The sequence below is a fragment of the Hipposideros armiger genome, unplaced genomic scaffold (genome assembly GCF_001890085.2).
Source record: "Hipposideros armiger isolate ML-2016 unplaced genomic scaffold, ASM189008v1 scaffold_52, whole genome shotgun sequence".
NCBI lineage: Eukaryota > Metazoa > Chordata > Mammalia > Chiroptera > Hipposideridae > Hipposideros > Hipposideros armiger.
This window is the reverse complement of record NW_017731402.1, coordinates 4,774,138-4,784,422: the sequence shown is the minus strand read 5'-3', so window position 1 is coordinate 4,784,422 and position 10,285 is coordinate 4,774,138. Positions and strand designations below refer to the sequence as shown.

At 39.6% G+C, this 10,285-nt stretch overlaps 1 pseudogene; it reads right to left on the bottom strand.

The window, feature by feature from the left end:
• Positions 1–5,097: 5,097 nt before the first annotated feature.
• On the bottom strand, positions 5,098–5,848 carry LOC109381724 (nucleophosmin-like; annotated as a pseudogene).
• Positions 5,849–10,285: the final 4,437 nt, after the last annotated feature.

Below are 10,285 nucleotides of genomic sequence, written 5' to 3'. Positions count from 1 at the left end.
TGTTTTCTACATCTAAAGACTAGAACATTACACTCGCCACACAAATGCCAACCAGAGTAGATTCAGTGCCCCTCTGGAATTTCTGTGACAGGTCAGCCCAGCGTGAACAGTCAGGACTGATGTGGTCAAAAGTTAAAGCCTGTCACTGATGATGCCACTCGTTGATTTGTGATCATAGACTTTCTTGTTCTTAGCACAAGAATGAGTAACTTTTCTCTATTGTTTTTTCATTAGAACAAGAAAACGTTTACCAAGGATATCCAAGAATAGTATTCATTACAACACGAAGGTGAGAGACAGAATGAAAATCAGTTATTAGAAAGGGTATTCAGTCTTTCAACCAATTTCTTTTCAAACTACCTTAAAATGTAATCAAGTGCTCATTTGAGAAACCCAAGCCAATGAGTCCTAATAAGCTTTTTAAAGGTTAGTTATTTTTTGTTGAATACAATTTAAAAAAAAACTATATTGTGTATTCATTGATAAAGATGAGCTCATTTTAATACACACTTGACATCAGAGTATTATAGGTTAACAAACAAATATTAACTGTTATGTTGGACACATCTGTACGATTTGTCTTAATGTTTCATTATGAGGGCACTAAAGCCTCAGAACTAATTCATGTACGTTCTTTGTGTTTGCTCTGCAATGCCATTTCCAAAAGGATGCTTCTTAAAATATCACTCACATACCCTTTTGAGATCGTTAAGACCTATATTAATGTGTGTCCCATCTTGGCAGAGAGTATGTCTTACCAATTTTTGTATTTCTAGTAATATACAGGATCCAGGGGACGTGGTTGACAATCATGACTGTTTGCTGAGTGAACATGCAGGCACATGTTGACATCAGCAAGTCACATTTAGAAATGGATATCCCTCTGATATGTCTAATGTGCACAAATGAACACCAGTTTGGTTTGGAAAACTTGGCCCTTAATGTACTTCCCTTAAGATTGATTTGTAGTTTATCTCGTTGCTTTTATGAAAGGGTATCAGTGGATTTGGGGTTTCTGACCTTTTCTCTGTTCCCCACAGGTCTTCCTCAGGGGCCATGTCTGAGCAGATGTCCTTCTGTCTACATTGACTTATTCTATCTACAGAGATGTCCTGAATGTCTTCTACCAACAGCAACTGCACAGGGATCATCAGTGATTAAGGGGAAGTGGGGCCCAGTCTTCTGCCAAACAGGAACTATGCTTTCCTTACCAGGGAAAGGACTGATGCCATTGGAATGAGAATGGAATCATAGAAACCATCTGAAAACTGGAGAAACATGAGCAGCTCCCTACAGTGCAAAACTGTGCAGCCCCTGAAGTCAGAGAAAACGAGTGTAAGTTCTAATGTTCATTGCCATTTCTTATAAGAATCATGGTTCAGAGGAATCATTAACAAACCCAGCCACTCATGTTGCACTATTTGGGAATAACACTGATTGCTTAACATTTCTCCAATCTCCTTAGAAGTAAGTGCCTTTGTGATATACCATGTCTCACTAGTCAGGGAATAATCTAGAAATGACTATTCCAGAAATATTCCGATGAAAAGAATCAGTAATGCATGAAATTTAGGCTTGGAAAAACGTCAGGTTTTTATTCACACCTGTTTTAAAGGAGCAGAAATAAAAGAAAGATCGTTTCTGATTAAAAACGTAGGTCTCAGCCTAGGTCAATTTCACCAACCTCGTAGCCCACTAGGAGTGTCAGAGGCAGATTTTGTAGTTACCGTAGATGATCAAAAGGCCATGCACTACCTCGGTACCACTTCTGTTTCTGAGGTTCCACCTAAGTTTTTTTGTTTGTTTGTTTGTTTTTTAGCTGAGCCATCCTGCCACCAGTTGGCAGCTCAGCGGCTGCTCAGCTTGGGCCGGGACTCAAACCGCTGTTGCTCAGAGCTCAAACTCTTGAGCAAGCTCTTAACCAACTGAGCCACTCGGCCGGCCCTAAGTTTATTTTTAATGATTGTTATCTCACATATAATTCTAGAGATTGCATATCAAACAACTGTAGAGTCCCCTCTTTCCCACCTTTGCCTAAAAAGCAAAATGCACCCTGTGGGGTTCAGTAGGAGGGACATTTTGCACTTCCCTTAAGACATCCATCTAACATAGAACCTGCAACTGGATTCTCCTTTTGTCTTATAACTTAGCCATGGCCTTAAGATGCAGAGCCTCACTTTGCCCTAGCTGTTTGATGTATTTCTTGAAAGGCTTATGTGTGCTGAACTGTCAGAAGGGCTATCATCAATAAATCAACAAATAACAAGTGTTGGCGAGGATGTGAAGAAAAGGGAACCCTCGTTCAGGGTTGGTAGGACTGCAAATTGGTGCAGCCACTATGAAAACAGTATGGAGGTTCCTCAAAAAATTAAAAATAGAACTGCCATGAGCCGGCCAAGTGGCACGTTGGTTAAGAGTTGGCTTGGGATGCCAGCTCTGAGCAGCAGGGCCCTGGTTCGGATCCCACATGAGGGCCAGTGACACTGCCCTCTACAGCTAAGATGGCGAACAACAGCTCAACCTGGAGCTGGGCTGCTGCGAGTTACCTGCGATGACGTAAGCTGCAGCCCCTGCTGCAGTGGGCTGCCATGAGCTACTGTGTGTGGCTGGCAGCCAGTGTGAGTGGCCAGCAGCCGGCATGAGCTGCCGTTAGCCGCCATGAGCAGCCATTCAAAAGGCCAGCGAGCGACTGCCTCACCCAGGAAGAGCACAATGATAATACCAACATGGACCAGTGAAGCGACAACCTCCACAACTAGACTGAAGAACAAAAGGACAGCAGCTTGTCTGTTCCCCTTCCCTGATTCCCCAACGCTGTTCCCCTCTCCCAATTCCCCAATAAAAAAAAATCTAAAAAAATAAAATAAAATAGAACTGCTGCTGTATGACCCAGCAATTCCACTTCTGGGTATTTATCTGAAGAAATCCAAAGCACTAATTTGAAAAGATATATGCACCCCTGTGTTCACTGCAGCATTATTTACAACAGCCAAAATATGGAAGCAACCTAAGTGCCCACCAACAGACGACTGGATAAAGATGTAGTACATACGTACAATGGAATATTATTCTGCTATAAATAGAATGAAATCTTACCATTTGCAACAACATGGATGGACCTGGAGGTATTATGCTGAGTGAAATGAGAAAGACAAGATATGATCACACTTGTATGTGGAATCTAAAGAACAAAATAAATGAGCAAATGAAACAGAAACAGCCTTAAAGATATGGAGAACAAACTGATGGTTGCCAGATGGGAGCAGGGTTGGGGGTTGGGTGAAAAAGTTGAAGTAATGAAGAAGTACAAATTCATAGTTATGAAATAGTCAAGGGTATGTAAAGTACAGCTTCGAGAATATAGTCAATAATATTGTAATAACTATGTGTAGTGCCAGGTGGGTTCTAGACTAATTGGGGGGTATTACTTCATAAATTGTGTAAATGTCTTAACTACTATGCTATACACCTGAAACTAATAGAAAATTATATTGAAAGTCAACTATAATTGAAAAAAAAAAAGCCTTTTGTGTGTTGAGACACTGAACTCTACTGCTGGGTTAAGGCTTCAGTCTCAATGAATAAAACGCAAGGGAATTAAAATAGACTTGTTTGTAAAAAGAGTACTTTAACTTAACATCCTGGGGAAACCAACAGACATTTTGGTTATCTGATTTCTTTCCACATATGGTTCAATGCACTGCTAATGATTTCCATTTGAAAAAGCGAATTCATTTAGAAAGAAAGATGTTTTCTAACACACACAATGACTTAATGTTCTTTAGAAGCCGGAGTGATTCAATCTGAGAATAACCAGTCATGAGTTCTAAATGTAATTAACCAGGACTTCATTTTACTTGAAGAGACAAGTGCTAAACCATGGTCCAAAAATGGGGGTTCACACACATGTGCCTCAGTGAAATCTCATTGGCATTAAGGGGGAATTGTGCATAGATAGTTTTGTGGGATTAACATTGGTTTTTAAAAATATCTGCCCAAGAACCATCCATCTACACAGTCACACACATTCTCCATGTTCACATCCCCTGCCACAACAAACCTCTTCCCTTTTACAAAGAAGGCGCCTACCTTGTATTCTGGTGCATTTCTCCAAGGACTAAAGATCTCAATTAAAATTATGGGTCTTGAGGAAGTTTTATTTAAGGATAAATTAATTTGCTATAAACCTGCTTCATGTATATATTTCTATTAAGTCCCAAGTGTGATGTTGGCACCAGAATATTTTGGCTAAAGGGATGATCTGAATTCAGATATATATTTGAGGGTAGAGTGGTGGCAGTGACTTTTTCTTTTCGTAACCCATTTTCTCTACATACCAACACCATGCTAATTAACTCACTACTTACTCTCTACTTAAATATATATATATATATATATATATATATATATATATATGCATAGTATAGATAACTCTTTTGAGAAAGACCATTGTAGGCAAAAACAAGGGATGCTTAAAACTGAAAACACCTTTCCCGATGTAGTCAAATGCATTCTGACAAGAGACATGCTTAAGAAGTTATAAAATATGGCTTCTGTGTATGAACTTGAAAGTCTGATTTTGTAATAATTAACATATACCCTAATCTCTCTTTGTGCTTTTGAGCCAATTTGTTCAGGTGGTTTGTTACATTAGTAATTAGATCATAAGCCAAGTTTGAGGTTCTAGCAAGATAATTATGCTTTGAAGTCACTTCGTAAACTGAACAGTTCAGAAGAGTCTAGGGTTTTTTGGGTTTTGTGGTTTTTTTTATGCACTCATATTTATTGAGCAGCTAGGGAGACACAATGGTGATTAACACATGGTGAAAGAGGTGAGGTAAATACACAAGCGAGTAGAAAGCAAAGTATAAGATTCAGTGAATCACAGCAATCAAAAGAAAGTACTTTAGGTCAAGAGTGAGACTGCTTCCAGCCTGGAAGGGGCATGGGTAGACAGCAAATCAGAAAAGGGGATGGAGATTAAAATAGAAGACTTCAGCCTGCATTGTTGGTGACACTCAGTCTGGACTATATTTGTCTCTCCTTTTCCTCCCTTCCTGTCTTTAGGCTTACTTTACCAATCGCGCCTAGGATTGTTCAATGCTCTTTTTCTATACTTGCTTGCATTCTTGTGTTAATGTCTTCTACAGAACTAGGCCCTTTCGGTGTTTTGGGAGTTTTTTCCCTGGTTTTTGAAGGACTTTTGACCTTTTGATCTTGGTGTTGATGGTTTTGAATCTTTTCCATTCTGTTTGATTTTTGTGCATTTTTTGGCTGGAGTGTCTCATACAGAATTCTTTAGAGGAGATTTTTCTTCAACTTCCTCATCAAAATCATCATCGTCATCGTCATCGTCATCATCATCTTCAGCAGCAGCAAGTTTTACTTTCTTCTGTGGAGCCTTGCTACCACTCCCAGGCAAACGCTTTCCAGATATACTTAGGAGTTTCACATCCTCTTCCCCCTCGTCTTTTGACTCTGCATCTTCGTCCACAGCTACTAAGTGCTGTCCACTAATATGCACACAAAATGAACCACACTTCAACCGTAAGACCACAGGTGGTGTTATTGCAAAGCCCCCAAGGGAAACCGTTGGCTGTACAGACATTTTCAAAGTTGCCAGTGTCCCTTTAATTGGACCGCCTTCATAATTCGTTGCCTCTGCTTCAACAATGTGCAATTCATCCTTCGCACCAGCCCCTAAACTGATGGTTTCTCAAGACAATTGGTGCTCGTTTTCATCATTGTCCACCTTAAAGTGACAATCTTTGTTGGCCTCTAATTCACAGCTGGAAAAATAGTCCTGGGGCCCCAGGGGGTTAATGTCCATGTCCATCGAATCTTCCATGGGGTTGGTGGCACGCACATAGGTGGGAGAGAGACGGATGGAGACAAATGGCTACTGTTCAGCGGAACAGGCATGCAGGAAGGAATCTCACCAGGAAAAGTGAAGGTCCTGTTTTAATTCTATCTAATCAGAAGCCCCATTGTATTTTTCTTCAGAAAATCATACAACCTCACATCTACATTGCAATTTACAATTTTTAAGGGTTTTTGACCTAGATAATCTCACTTGATGCTTATAACAATCCCATGTGGTGAGTACGATCTTATATTGCTGAGGAAACGGGCTCAGAGTGAAAGGCACAGAGCTTGGATCAAACGTGGGTCTCCCAACTCGTGGCCCAGTGGTCTGTTCATTCTATCATTTTGATTCTCAACAGTTAGATGAAACCCTCCACATGAAAATTTACAAGGGTTTGGAACCTGTGCCCTCATCCTTATGTGAAGAATCATGGCAACAAAAAACACCAAAAAACAAGAAACAAACAAACAAACAAAAACTACCAATATAATTGATTATGAAAAATCTCAGGCCAATAGGTAGTTGTTGTTTTCTTTTGTTTTTACTAAGACTAATTTTTTTTTATAACACTTTTAGGTTCACAGCAAAATTTAGGGCAAGGTACAGAGAATTCCCATATACTTCCTAACTCCATACTTGCATAAAAGCAATAGTTTTAGCCCATTATTAAAATATAAACTTCAGCAATTTGAGAATGTAACAATTGGGTTGTCATTCACTACTCCCATTATATCATTGCGTTCTTTGAGACTTAGAACACTACCATGAGGCTCTAAAATTGGATGGTGGTGATAGTCTCAGGGCTACATGAATTCACTAAGACTCATTGAACTTAAAGTGGGTAAAATTTATGGCATATAAAAAGTTGTTAAAGCCAAAGACCCACTATTATGGGCTGAGTTGTGTCCCCACACCTGCCAAATTCATACGTCAGAATATTAACCCAACCCGAAATACTTCAGAATGTGATGGTATTTGGAGATAAGGGTCTTCAAAGAGGTAATAAAGTTAAAATGAAGTCATTGGGGGGGGGGGAGGCCTAATCCAATGTGACTGGTGCCCTTATAAGAAGAGGAAATTTGAACATAGACACACACAGAGGGAAAACCATTTGAAGACACAGGAAGAAGATAGCCTATAAACCAAGGAGAGAGGCCTCAGAAGAAATCCACTGACTCGATCTCAGACTTCCAGCCTCCCGAACTGGGAGAAAATTGGTTTCTATTATTTAAGCCCCCTGGCCTGTGATACTTTGTTATGGCGGCCATATCACACTAATACACCCCTTAAACATATAGACAAATGCTGTGCTACCTAACACAAGCTATACGACTACCTGCCTTTATGAGTAACTGTCAATTTTTAATCCACCTCTGGGCCACTATTTTACTCATCAAATTTTTTATGCTTAAATTTCAACTCTTTATATTTTGATGTTATTATAGACTTTAATAATGAACTACCAAAATTCAATATTATGACATGAAGAAGCTACAAAGCTTTTTGAGCTACATAGCCCAGTCTATAAAAATGGAAATACACCATTGTCTGTGGTGAAGACTGATTCTTCCAACATGTCCACAGTCACTGGGGGACACTGTGAATACTGGGAGCCACCATATGGGTATCTGTCTCCTTATTAAACACTTACTGTATATTGATAGTCACAGTGGGAGATGCCCAAAAAGGTGGGCCAAAGAAAGTCAAGATGAAAGATGAAATTCTTGCCATTATGACTATGCAAACTGTGTGTAGAGTTTGTACAATTAGAAAGCATAGAAATCATGGGGATTGAGCAAGCACTTTTTCTTAGCAGTAAAAATTGCTCTGTTTCAATTCCCCTCTTAATTCTACACCACAGTGACGTGTTGTGATACAGTGAGATTCTGAAGTGACAGGAAAATGTGGGATTAAGTATTGGTTTTAGTCAGATAATGCGTGAGTTGAGCTGCAGTGAAGTTACACATCGATGGGCAATGGGACATTCCCTCCATGTGTGGGTTTGCACACTGTTAACAAGTTGGGATGTTATCTAAGCATTGCTGGGTTCTACTTGTAACATTTTGCAGTGCCTTTTTTCTTTAAGTCACAATTGCAAACTAAAGTCTAATCGGATATAAAGAAGGATAAAAAGTCTAAGAAGCATCTTAAAAATACAAATGCCACCACCCAGTTCTAAGAAAATAGTTTTCTATAGATGTTAAAGAAGAAAAATTCTCTAACAGATGGAACTTGATACTTGATAGAAAAAGATGATGGCCAGTCTAATGAAATGTTGGATGGTGTTCTATAACCCAGCGGTGTGTGGCCCCTATTTGTTTTACCTTTTTCTTTATGCCTTTACTTTTACCCCCTACCTCTATTCTCTTTCATAGAATCCACAGAATTGGTGACCTGTAAAGCCATCTGCTTCTCAAGACAATCGCTATTAAGTTCTCCCGTGTTTAAAGACACCGTCCCATAGTAATATCTCCCAGAACCTGCCTTTCTTCTCATTTTCTCTGAATTGATAATATTTAACAACTACCAGTTGGAACTGCCATTAAAGTATATACGAGGCTCCAAATATCTCAAATTCTATAACCCTATGTAAATCTAATACATTTCCTGTGTTAGCTGACGGGTAATTTTTTTTTTTTTTGGTAAAGATTTTTATTGGGGAATTGGAACAGCGCTGGGGAATTGGGGGAAGGAGAACATACAAGTTGCTGTCCTTTTGTTCTTCAGTCTAGCTGTGGAGGACGTTGCTTCACTGGTCCAAGTTGGCACTATCATTGCACTCTTCCCGGGCAAGGCAGATCAGTCACCAGCTTCTGGACGGCCGCTCACTGTGGCTGCTGGCCGCTCATGCTGGCTGCTGGCTATACACGGTAGCCCATGGCAACCCACTGCCACAGGGGCTGCAGCCTACGCCATCACCGGCGATTCATGGCAGCCCAGCTCCAGGTTGAGCTGTTGTTCAGCATCTTAGCTGTGGAGGGCAGTGTCACTGGCCCGCATATGTGGGATCCAAACCAGGGCCCTCTGGCGTCCCAAGTCAGCTCTTAACCAATGCGCCACTCGGCCAGCCCAGACGGGTAATTTTTTTAATTTATGTTTAATTTACCTCCATGAAAGCTATCTGTATTTTCAAGAACATGGCAAACGTAGGTATTCACTTCATAGGCAGAGCAAAGTTTTAGATGCCCTAACAATGCAGTATAGCTTATGTAATTCCCTAATCTTTCAAAAGCTTTCTCAAACCCTGTGATCATCTGGGTAAAGAAGAACCAACGCCATGCTGACAACAAGATCAGACCACAGAACAGAAAAAATCAAAAATATTAAATCGGATGTTAGACTAAACTTCACTGTGCTTCAGAGGAAATAGCACCAAAGGACAAATGTCTACGCTTTTATGATTATGTAGGTTGGTGGTCAGATATTCAATGGTCCCTAGTTGCCATCTTGGCTGCCAAACAGCTCAGTAAAGAGCCTGACCTTACCCTTCTGCCTTATTTCCCTATGTTGACATCAAGTGGACTCATGTTGGTTGGCTATTTCAAGGCACATATGCATACTTAAGAACATGGAATTCTTTCCTGATATAAAATGAAATTGAGAGTGCTAGAAGACGAGCTTTGAAAGTAGGAAGAAGAGGTGGCGCTAATTCAACTAGCAGACCGACACACTGAGAGGAAAAGTGAGCAAGTCCTTTGTTCCTTTAGGTCTCTGTAAAGCCAGCCATAATAATTCCCTTCTTATATTAACACTCAGAAGAAAACGTTTATAAAATAATACAGTATATTAGGGCAAAAGAGGAAATGGAGGCTGATGAATGTACCAGGAAAGAATCCTTAGCACAACGATAAATTAAATTTCTATTTACATTTCTATTGTGACCGATATTAGACTTATTAGTCTAAGTAATCTCTATGCTTTGATTATGACTATCAGCATATTAAAATATTGTCTGAACCTCATAAAAAAATCACATTAAAAGGGGTTCCTAGCCTTATAAAGTTTGGCAAATAAGCAACAGAATAATTTTCAGTGCACTCATAGGGCAAGAAACATAGCATTTGTAACTGTTAGCTAAAAGTAAAATTAAATTTTACTTCCTATGTGTCTCTGTGTCTTCACAAGGACTCTTTATGTGGACACCAATCATTAGATTTAGAGCCCAAACTGATCCAACATAACCTAATTATATCTGCAAAGACCTGATTTTCAAATAAGGTAACATTCTGAGGTCCCAGGTGGACACAAATTTGCAGGGGACATTATTCAACCCAGAATACTAACCAATGATAAAACTATTTTTTTTAGGAATCAGCTGTCCTCTGGCAGTCCATAATTTCTACACATGTGCACTGTGTTCGGAGGCCAAATACAAGTATTCCAGATTATCCTTTTAAAAACAGAATTTTTTTCTTTGAT